This window comes from Lepus europaeus, chromosome 1, assembly GCF_033115175.1.
Source record: "Lepus europaeus isolate LE1 chromosome 1, mLepTim1.pri, whole genome shotgun sequence".
NCBI classification, from domain to species: Eukaryota; Metazoa; Chordata; class Mammalia; order Lagomorpha; family Leporidae; genus Lepus; species Lepus europaeus.
In genome coordinates this window covers 127,931,827-127,942,430 of record NC_084827.1, presented here as the reverse complement: position 1 = coordinate 127,942,430, position 10,604 = coordinate 127,931,827, and positions in this window count along the sequence as shown.

The window sequence follows — 10,604 nt, the reverse complement described above, 5'->3', positions numbered from 1 at the left end:
TACTGGGTTTTAAGAATCTATTATTTTATGAGCCTGATAGTCACCCCTGCCTCTTTATGAGGGACAGAGTTTGCCTTTTGATAGACATTCAATCGGCTTAAAGTTTAATTTTAGAAGCAGAGACTTTACTGTAAGACTTGATATTGACTTTCTCTATATGAAAGGACTTCAAAGAGGTTGTAGAAAATGGATTCAAAAAGTAAGTTTATTTTGGTGCAAAAACTTCAAAATCCATGTAGTTTTTTCACAATATGAATTTTCCAGGAATTTTTTTGACAACCTCTGGCATTAAATGCCAAAGTATTTTAAACTCAGCACCACTGACATTTGGGCTGACTAATTCTTCGTCATAGCTGTGCACTACAGGATGTTTAGAAGCTTCCCGAGGCTCTAATACGCTAGATGCTGGTGACACTCCCCAACTTCCTTCATTCTTAACAACCAAAACAGCAGTATTTGTTTAGGCTTTTCTATTTAACTGTTTGAAAAATTCCACTTCTGCTCATTACTTCACATGGAGTAGTAGTTCCAGTATAATGATAAGAAGTGAGATGGCTGGTTAAAAAAAGTTTGAGCAGTTTTCTGCTGTCTTTTCTTCTAATCTGGGTTTGTGGGTAATAGGAATCACATCAGTTGTAACCATACTAGTTGAAACTATTTAAGGAAAATAAAGATAGATATTAGAAAGAGAATGGATACTATAGTTTACTAGGCAGCAATAGCAACTTAAAGGAAACATAACTTGGGTTATGTTCATGGGTAATTCTCACTTATGTTATTAGGCCCTATACATTGCCCAAATTTCATGTTATATTTTACCAATTCATTGATTCTACTATTATTATATTTGATCATTTTATATAGTGCTTTCTTCCCTAACCTCCCACACATTCTCATAGTCATCACATTACTTAATTCTTATTTCAGTGGTAAAACAGAAATGAGTAGAAGAGAACTATTATAACTTCCCACCTCCTTACAGATTTTCTGTGTGTGTGTGTGTGTCTGCATTAGTTCTAATTTATGGACAAACTATCTCTACTCTTAGAGAGAAGTCACTGTCTTACTGTTTTCCCCAAAACAGATATTGAAGCAAGACTCAGTTCATTTGGGAAGTAAGTCCAGTTATAAATGTAAGAGAACGAAACACAATCAATCAAAGATTCTTAACGAGCCAGCTTCTACTCTTGGTGTATGGAATCAATTCACTGATAATCCTTTGAAGAGTGTGTAGACCATGTTCAGAACTGTCTAACTGGATTGTGCAATAGGAAGCTGCAGCACTGACACAGAGACTCCACTCAAAATCGCTCCTAGACATGTTATTCCTATACTTCACCCACCTCTATATCTCCAAGTTGTGCCCAATTTTAGCAGAGCATTTTCTGCAATGCCAGAGTAGGGTCTGAGGAAGGAAGCTATTACAACCAATCTAGTGTCTCTGTGGATCAGCCCAGCAGTTGAAAAGAACAGTCAAAGCCTCTGCATTCAATTTTCACCTAGTCGTGTTCCTGCTTCTCTACTCAAAGACACTGCTCTAGAAACCCCCTTCCCTCCTTTCCATCAATTTTAAATTGGTAAAATGATTTGATGGAGGGGGAGAAATTCCTTCCCTGTTATGGAAATTCCCTGTAGCATTTTTTTTCATATTTCCAACCAATTTCTTTCCTCTTGATTATTTTTGACGAGAATTTTTCTTTCACTATTTCATTAAAAATGTTCTAGGTCCTCCATCATCAACCATCTCCAATATCAATTCTCTGTGCTCTTCTTCTTTCACTCATTAGCAGTGCTTAGCACACATGATTAATCTCAAAAAATTCTTTGTTTGCATGCAGACAACACACTGGTTCTTCCTGCTCATATCACATGCCTTACTCGGCTTTGATTCTCCCTCTTAACCTGCCAAACCACTTTTCTTGCAGACAAGGGCTTTGTCTTCAGATACTTTCTCTGATCATTCTATACACTTTTCTTAGTTATCCCTTTTACCATCGTGGTCTCAAGATGAAATAAAAGTTTAGCCCAGGCTCTCTTTAAACCCCAGACACAATTATTTAAAAGACCCCTTGTCCACTTTACCTGGATATCTGTAAAGGATCTTAAACTGTATGTGGCCAAAATTAAATTCCTGAAGATCAGCTTTCCAAAGATCTTCTGCACTGATTTTTTAAAATCAATAAATAGTAATTTTAGGTACATGGTTGCTCAGGAAAAAAATGTCAAATTTGATTCTTATTTTTTTCTCAGATACCACGTCTAAGGTTTTGTTTTGTTTTTTTTTTTTTTTTTTTTGACGGGCAGAGTGGACAGTGAGAGAGAGACAGAGAGAAAGGTCTTCCTTTTGCCGTTGGTTCACCCTCCAATGGTCGCCGCGGTAGCGCGCTGCGGCCAGCGCACCGCGCTGATCCGATGGCAGGAGCCAGGTGCTTCTCCTGGTCTCCCATGGGGTGCAGGACCCAAGGACTTGGGCCATCCTCCACTGCACTCCCTGGCCACAGCAGAGAGCTGGCCTGGAAGAGGGGCAACCGGGACAGGATCGGTGCCCCGACCGGGACTAGAACCCGGTGTGCCGGCGCCGCAAGGCGGAGGATTAGCCTGTTGAGCCACGGCGCCGGCCAGGTCTAAGGTTTTGGTAGACTATGCCAGATTTAATTTCTGAATATATTAAGATATGACATATATACTTGCCACATCCACACTAACCTCTTCTGGAATATTGGATTAGCCTCCTAACTGGTTCCCCTGGTTTTTCATGTTCAGTCTATTTTCAACACAGGAGCCAGAGCAATCCTGTGTATTATTAATTCTTTTTTTAGAAAATTTCCAGGACTTAAAAGGTAAAAGTTAACTGACCCTCTGACCTAAGCCCCAACTTACTGGGCATGCTCCTACCCTTGGCTTGTGGCATTGTGCAGTTCTCCATCCTTGACTACCCCTTCCCTGATAAATTAGTACAATTACAGGGCCTCTTCCTTCTTCCCTTGATGTCATTATTTTAATGTCACCTTTTCAATAAGTCTTCCAATCTACTTTATGTGAAACTTCCACCACCTGCTGCCCCCTCACCTATACCCCCCATTTGCTTTCTGACATAGTTTTACTCCTTTGCACTTCCCACTACTAATCATGCAAAATACTATACAAATTCAATTTTTATTGATTGTTTCCCCCACTAGGATATAAAATCCATGACACCAGGAATATTTGTCTTTTCTTTTTTATCTATTTGTTTATTGCTGCCATCACAATTATAATATAATCATTGCACACAGAAGGTCACAACTATGTGTTATAAATGACTACATGGATAAATGAATGAAGAATACATTAACAATATTAACAATTGGAAAAGTACATAAATTTTAAAATTTATTGTTGTAAAATTTTCCTAGTCTTATTTCCAATTCCCTTAGTCTCTGTAGGAGAAAGTTTAAATAGAAGGATCTTAGATAGCAGTGCAACTCTTCAAAATATATATATACCAATTATATATATAAATATATATACCAATATATGTACATACCAATATATAATCTATCTATATACATATATATATACCTATATATATACATATATATATATACATATATATATATTTGAGAGATAGACAGAATGAGATAACATTCCCATCCTAAGATTCATTCCTCATGGCCTGTGTGGGGCCAGTCTGACTGAGGGCCAGGCACCCATTCTGGGTCTCCCACATGAGTGGTAGGAACCTAAGTACTTGAGTCATCACCTGCTGCTTTCCAAGGTACCCATTGCTAGGAGGCAGCAGTCATAAAAGGATCTTGGAATTTCACTCAAGTGTGTAGATATGGGATGCAGGCGTCTAAGCAAGGCCCTAAGCACTAAGCCAAGGTCTGTCCTGCAGCGCAATTCTTAGGAAGCTTCGCCAAAATTATCAGAGTTTTTCAGTCAAAATCAGTCACTGGGTGAGTGCCAACTCACACAGGAGAGACCGAGCTTAGTATTCCTGCCACACTAGGCACTGGGTAAAAGCAGTGCTTGGAAAACGTGGCTTCAGCAGCAGAGCAGTTAAGAATTTCAAAGAGCATCAGTTGGGGCCATTGGCAATTGCACTCTTAGCAGAGCAGAGATCACTGCAGTGCATTTTCATGACCACAACATATTGGCTTTCTATTATATTAAATTTTGCTTTTAAAAAAATCAATACATTTCTTCCTGCTCCCTTAAATTAATTTTGTTGTTATTTTCAAATACACTTGCCTTAACAACTTAGAATCGAATATGAAAAGTTGCCATATCACATTAGTTTAGGTCTCTGAAAGGCTCCTGTTTTGAATGGAGAATAAGTTAAAATACATTGCCTCACCATCCATCCCAAAGCAGCTCTCCAAGCTCTGCATTGTTTTCCTGCCGCCCTGTATATCCACATTCTGTCATGACTCAAGTCGCTAGTTATATGTGCTGTGTGCTGGTTGGGTTTCTAACTCTGGCAGTATAGCTCTACTTTCTGACCACAGGACTCCACAGCCAATAAGGATGACTCATCTCCTGCACTTAACTTTGCCCACCCACAGTGAGGACATGTCATGATAGAAAAAAAAAATGCTTCTGTTCATCATCTCCCTTCCTCTAGCTGAGAAAACAACAATGTCTAAAGCTGGCAGCAGCTGTCTTTGGACACTGACAGGACAAGCATGAGGAAGAAAGAATTAGAGTCTGTGATGACATCTTTGAATACAAGCAGCAAGCGTAGACAAACACAGAACTCCTTTTTTTTTTTTTTTTAATTTGAAAGGTACAGTTACAGACAATGAGAGAGAGAGAGAGAGAATGAGAGAGAGAGAGAGAAAGGTCTTCCTTCCGTTGGTTCACTCCCCAAATGAACCAGAACTATGCCGATCCAAAGCCAGGAGCCAGGTGCCTCTTCCCGGTCTCCCTTGCAGGTGCAGGGCCCAAGCACTTGGGCCATCCTCCACTGCCTTCTCTGGCTACAGCAGAGAGCTGGACTGGAAGAGGAGCAACTGGGACTAGAACCGGCGCCCACATGGGATACTGGCGCCGCAGGCAGAGGATTAACCAAGTGAGCTACGGCGCCCGCCCCCAGAACTCCCTTTCATATGAAAATAATAAGCTATAATTTTCTTAACCATTTTGGGTTTCTTTTACAAAGGTGAAAGTTTTCTAATGGGTACACTGGTGAAACAATAATATTAAAACTTAGGTTATAATAAAATGCCTATAGTGTCTTTATATTTAGAATTTATAACCCTCAATTATTGCAAAGTATTATAGGAGGCATTATTAAAATAATTAATTATTACATGATCTCCATGTTCCTCAATATCTTTTTCTAAAAATGATATTCATGTGGAGTGACAAACATACAAGTTAAACTCCTAATACAGATTTGATGAATTTTGAGAAATGTACAGTCATGCAACATTGACAAATAACAAAATATTGAATATTTCATTACATCAAATTTCCCACATTCTCGATGCAACCACTAACCACTGACTGCCTTAATTTTTAGATACCTAGGGTAACAAAAATAGGATCATATCATATGCAAATTTTTATGTCTGATTTCATTCACTATCATAACTGTTTTGGATTTTCTCATGATCCTGGATACACCAATTATCCATCCCTTTTCATTACTAAGTAACATTATATTGTAGACTGTGTTGTTTTATGTATTTATTCATGTGTTCCATATTTCATACATTCACAAATTAGTGCATATTTGGTTCTTTTTCATTTACACTATTTTAATTAGAGATGCTCTGCACATTCATGCGCAGATTTAAAAATACAACAACAACAAACTCAGATGTCACGTGCATCATCTAAGCAATCACAGTCTCAACAATATGCCAAGGTCTATTGAAGGTTCGCAAATGGAAAGGGACAATGAAAGAAATGTGATGGGATATTGTAGAGAAACAGATAATGCCACCGTATTGCAGTATCTGACTAGCTTCATTAACTGTATATGAAAATAGAACAGAATCAAGAGACACAAAACCTAATGATTTATTAGATTTTCTGAGACATGACCATACCTGCCCAGAGATGCTAGGATATCAAGTTCACTTTTTCTTGTATATCTATCTTCCAATCAATACTTTGGAGGCTATAAATTTTCCACTGTTTACTATTTCGTGATTCCTCCTGAGTATCTTAAAAATGCTACTCTCACACACTTCTATACATTCTCATTGTTACTTCCTTTATAACAAAAAAAAGATTTCTTCCCTGAGATGCTGGAAACGTTTGAGTGTATTGTGCTTATTTAGGTAAAGTTGAAAGCCAAAGTCAGATCTGAACAGTTCAGATCCTCTGTTGTGAGTCTAAAGCTGCTCAGCCCAGAGTTTGTCCTAGTCTATAACATAATTTAGTTTCCTTGGAAATCTTTCTCTAATTAGAAAAAGAGACCTTAATATTCACCTTCTATACCAATGTCTTTCCAGATATTCTGCTGGGGATGAGACAAAAATCCTTTAGCATGCTGTAACAAGTCTGTGTTTTTTCTCTTCTTTTAATTTTGCAAAATCTTGCCTACTCTGCTCAGGAGTTTTAAAATATTTATCAGTACTCATTCACAGTCACTCTCATAATAAGTCCCTAGATTCATCAAAAGCAGAGACTTCTGAGATTCAGTCTCAGAGCTGGGTTCTATTTTTACACTCTTTAATAATCTCTACTTTATTTTTTTTTTACTTCAATGATTTTGCTCATCCATATTTGGTAGAACAACAAATAGACTTAATTTTATTCTTATTATCCACTTTGCACTTCCTTTTTTTCATTCTTTGCCTTTTATTAGCTTGTTTAGTCAGTGTTATATACAGATTATCCTTATTTTAATTTTTTTTAATTTGAAAGCTCTCCACCACTCTGCCATTCCTCCACTGACACTACCTTAAAGAGTAAAAACTAAGTACTTACCCCCTCCTTTCTGACTATACCCTAACAAACACTAGATGAAACATTTTCATTTCCTACTAGCATCATTTTATCTCTTCATTGCACATTGTCATGCATCTAACATGGTCCATAGCATATGAGTTATACACACAGCAACGAACTTGGTTTCCTGTTGGTTTTATCAGTTTAGTCACTTTTTTTTTTATCAGTTTAGTTACTTCTTAAATCTCTTTCTCAGACATACTGGAAGAGAAATATTTTTGTGGAGAAACCATGTTTACCTAAATAATTTTTTCCAGATATATTAATACTACCATAGTTTGGCATTAGAATTGTCATTACTATTATTATACTATCTTATTATATTATATATTATTATACTAAATTATTCTCTCTAATCTGCATATTTTTCATTCCCATCATCATTTACTTTTCAATTTAGATGCAAAACTTCTGATGCTTGCCTGATTCCTATATCTGATTTTTACAAAGTTTTAAATGGCTATAAAAATAAGTCTATTGTTATTTTTGTTCTTAACATTTATAAATTACACCAGAATATGCATATAACATATTTAAGTATTATTACACATGCCTTGCTTGTAATAGGGTAAAAATGCCTTCTTTATGGAATCAATCTGTTTTAATTTTATCTATTTGAAATCCAGAGGGAGTGAGGAAGAGAGAGAAAATTTCCATTCATTGGTTTATATCCCAAATACCCCTAACAGCCAGGGCTAGTTCAGGCTGAAAAAAGCATCCAGGAACTCAGTCTAGGTTTCCCAAGTGGCACCATGGATCTAACTACTTGAGCCCTTCAACTATTGCCTCCCGGGGTGCACATTAGCAGGGTACCAGAATCCAAAGTGGAGCAAGGATTTAAATCTATGTACTCCTATATATGATACATGTGTCCAAGCAGTATATTTACCTCTGCACCTTTTTTGTTTTGTTTTGTTTTGTTTTGAGTGCAGGAAAATTTCCTGTTTGTGTTGAATAATATGCTGGTACTTTATTCAATTAGAAATGTTGCTTGCCTCAAGGACAACATAGCATGCTTGCAGGATGATATTGGTGTGCCTAGAAGCAGATTTTTTGAAAGCAACTTTCTTCAAAAGCATAGTTTTCATCCCACCTAATGTGCAGCATCTTGATACACCATCACAGCAACAACAATCAAAAGGATGGCATCAAAGAGAGCTATCTTGAAGCATTATCACCAGTCCAGAATAGACTTTATATTGCATTTGTCATAAATCGACATATTCTCATCTTCCACGTGACTATCACTGCAAAGTAGAGCTTGTTTGACATCGCATAAAGGATAATTGTATGCTATCACCCTTCTGTGGATATTCCACCTGATCACTAAAAACCTGTCCCTTGGCCAGGTTTAATATTATTATGCTAGATTTTTTTTTTATTTGAAAGGCAGAGTGAACAGTGAGAGAGACAGAGAGAAAGATCTTCCTTTTTCCGTTGGCTCACCTCCCAATGGCTGCTGCGGCTGGCACACCGCGCTGATCCGAAGCCAGGAGCCAGGTGCCTCTCCTGGTCTCCCATGGGGTGCAGGGCCCAAGCACTTGGGCCATCCTCCACTGCACTCCCTGGCCACAGCAGAGAGCTGGACAGGAAGAGGAGCGACTGGGACAGAATCCAGTGCCCCAACCAGGACTAGAACCCAGTGTGGCGGCGCTGCAAGGAGAGGATTAGCCTAGTGAGCCACAGCACCGGCCAGTGTATAAGGTTTTGAGTACAATGATGTGTAAGTTTACCATAACTCTACAAGGTAACAAACTTGTGATAAAGATGGGTAAGTTAACAATGACTTTGGGAATGGTGCAAGCAAAAGGAATAGGAGTATCATGTAGTCAAGGGAGAAGGAATTAATTCTGGTATTTTATAGCACAGTAGCATATATCAATTTATGATATATTTAAAAATAATCAGAAGACTCCACAGTCTTCCAACACATAGAAATGATAAATGCTTAAAGAGCTATAAGTGCTGGTCACCCTGATTAAATCATTGTGCATTGTATGCATAACTTAATTATCATTATATACCTCATAAATATATATATGTATCATGTACCAATTTTTAAAAATGGTGGGCACTCTTCTATGAGGGACAATGTCAGCATCACAAAGAAATTCATATCTTTCAGCCTCTTTAGAGAATAGAGTCTTCCCAGTCCCCCACCATCATTTCAGGCTATTCTAGGGAAACAGAATATGGGAATTCATCCAGCATTCCAGGAAGAGTATAATGGCCATAAACTACTTTAAAATATTTAATATTTTGAAAATGTAAAGTTAAAATATACTAATGTTCTGAAATGAATTAATGAGAAACTCTATTAGTGTCATTTCCTCATTATGGAGAATCTCTTATATATCACCTTAATTTGAAATATAATTTATTAAAAATAATTACATTATGTATGTTGTTTCAGTTATTCTGGTAATTTTTAGTAGAACTTAAAATGCTTTAAAGCATATTCTAACACTACATTGAAAATTATTATATAGAATTGTTAAGTATTCTGTGAAATAACTTTGAAATTATTTTTAAATTTTTATTCACAATGGCTTATCAATAAGTTTAATTGGCTTGCCAACTTAGTGGATTTGGTGTAATTAATCATCATTTGCTTCCCATCTTTTCATTCTTCCCTTCAGAAAAACAAGGAAATAAATAGGCTGTTTTTGACCTTTTACTGAACTAGCAATCAGGGAAATACAAATCAAAACCACAAGGAGGTTTCACCTCACCCAGTTAGAATGGCTCACATACAGAAATCTACCAACAACAGATGCTGGCAAGGATGTGAGGAAAAAGAGACACCAATCCACTGTTGGTGGGAATGCAAACTGGTAAAGCCACTATGGAAGTCAGTTTGGAGATTCCTTAGAAATCTGAATATAACCCTACCATACAACCCAGCCATCCCACTCCTTGGAATTTACCCAAAGGAAATTAAATTGGCAAATAAAAGAGCTGTCTGCACCTCAATGTTTATTGTAACTCAATTCACAATAGCTAAGACATGGAATCAGCCTAAATGCCCATCAATGAATGACTGGATAAAGAAATTATGGGATATGTACAATACTATATAGCAGTAAAAAAGAATGAAATCCAGTCACTTACAAAAAATGGAGGAATCTGGAAAACATCATGCTGAGTGAAATAAGCCAGTCCCAAAGGGACAAATACCATATGTTCTCCCTGATCGGTGACAACTAACTGAGCACCAAAAAGGAAACCTGTTGAAGTGAAATGGATACTATGAGAAACAATGACTTAATCAGCCCTTGTCCTGACTATCAAGGAACAACTTACTACTTTATTCCTTTTTGTATTTTTTTGTTCTACTTAAAACCATTGGTTGAACTCTGTAATCAATACATAATTATTTTTAGCTGTTTAAATTTAACTGAAAAGTGATCTCTGTTAAATATAAAAGTGGGAATAAGAGAGGGAGGAGATATACAATTCGGGACATGCTCAATCAGACTTACCCCTAATGGTCGAGCTAGAAATGTGCCAGAGGATTCCAATTCAATCCCATGAAGGTGGCATGTAAAAATGCCATCTCACTAGTCAAAGTGATCAGTTTCAGTTCATAATTGATCATAATGATAGGATTAAGTGTCAAAGGGATCACATAAACAAGACTAGTATCTGCAAATACTAAC